Below are 1527 nucleotides of genomic sequence, written 5' to 3'. Positions count from 1 at the left end.
GTGGGGCTGGTGGGTGTGACTCCTACCCGCTCCTCTGTGTGAGAATGTAAGTCTGCCAGTGCCATTTCGGAAAGTTGGCCTCCTTGGTCCAACAGGGACTCTGTTTTCAGGCACATGCACCTCCACCTTGGACTAGCTCTGTGCCCTTGGGAATGTTTCCTGATGTTTCCAAAGAAACTGAGCCTCAGTTTCTTTTTCTGTGATTGGGGATGAGAGGGCCACACAGGGCTGCCAGGGGCGGGGGGGATTAGAGACAATGACCCAAAGCTCGTGATTGTTCCTGGGAAAGTATTAGTTTCCATTTTTTTAGACTGTTGCCTAATTCTGTCCAGCCATCTTATTAATATAAATGGGTTCACGGGGCCCAGTCAGAGAATGGGGGACCCAGAGCTGTCCCTCCCCAGGGACAAACCCAAACATTGGTTTTCCATTTCACTGTGCTCCCATCCACCCTTCATTTAGAACCTCCATCTTGCAAATTCCCCAAGGGGTCAAGGCTGCTGGGATGTGAAGATGCAAAGACATTAAGACCTTTACTAGACAAAGGGCAGACGAGAGGATTTACAAGGGAGTTGGGAGTAAACAAACAGGGTTCTAAGCTGCCAGGCTGCTGAGGCAGAAAGAAAACACACCAGTTACAAGAAAGGAAACTTTTTAGAAGGGAGAATCCTCCAGAAATTGATTTTGGGAAGAAATTTAATAGAAGGGACCCCAAAGAGCCTATTGATCTGTGTCCAGCAGGGGGTTTTCTGAGGAGGATTTAAGGGGGGAGGATAGGCAGACCATAAGAAGGAAGGTTTATGGTGCAGTCAGAGGTGTGCACGTACATTCACACCACACACACTCACACTCATGTTTGAGGGCACATCTGTGCACATACTCGCATTCTCACACTCACGCACAAACATAATCACACTCATGCACACACATGCACTCACATACACCCATATACTCATGCACATATATGCACTCACATACACGCATATACTCATGCACACACATGCACTCATACACACGCATATACTCATGCACACCCATGTCTGAGCACACATCTATGTGCATATTTGCATTCTTGCACTTACACAAGTACAATCCCTATGCATATGCTCACACACATTCGTAGACATTCACACCCCTCATGCATACACACTCACACTCAGCCTGTGGGGGCTTGAGCAGAGCAAGCTCACTCAGAGGGGAGTGGGTCTCCCTCCATCCTCTTTCCTCTGAGAGAGAGGGACTCAGGCTAGGTGCCTGAAACTCACCAGAGTGGAGCCATTGAGGCTGGCTTGAAGGAAAAGCCAGAAGCCTGAGGAGCTCAGTCATTTCCTTCAAGAAGGAATAGAGCTGGAGCCTCCCCTTCTCTTTAGGACTCTGACAGGCAGGCACATCACACAGCCCTGACAGAGGGATCAGAGCAGGACTGTGCAATCACTAGCACTAAAACCAGGCAACCCCTTCTTCAGCCCAAATCCTCTGGAACACACATACTGAAACAGATCCACAAAGCAGGCTGTTGTGCTTCCA

At 48.9% G+C, this 1527-nt stretch overlaps 1 protein-coding gene across 1 annotated transcript in view; it reads left to right on the top strand.

Annotated features, from left to right (window-relative positions):
- Nucleotides 1–1527, top strand: part of MARCO (macrophage receptor with collagenous structure) — a 67044-nt gene that overhangs the window by 47373 nt on the left and 18144 nt on the right. The window lies entirely within an intron of this gene.

The sequence above is a fragment of the Mandrillus leucophaeus genome, unplaced genomic scaffold, assembly GCF_000951045.1.
Source record: "Mandrillus leucophaeus isolate KB7577 unplaced genomic scaffold, Mleu.le_1.0 Scaffold25, whole genome shotgun sequence".
NCBI lineage: Eukaryota > Metazoa > Chordata > Mammalia > Primates > Cercopithecidae > Mandrillus > Mandrillus leucophaeus.
This window is presented reverse-complemented; position numbering and strand designations above follow the sequence as displayed.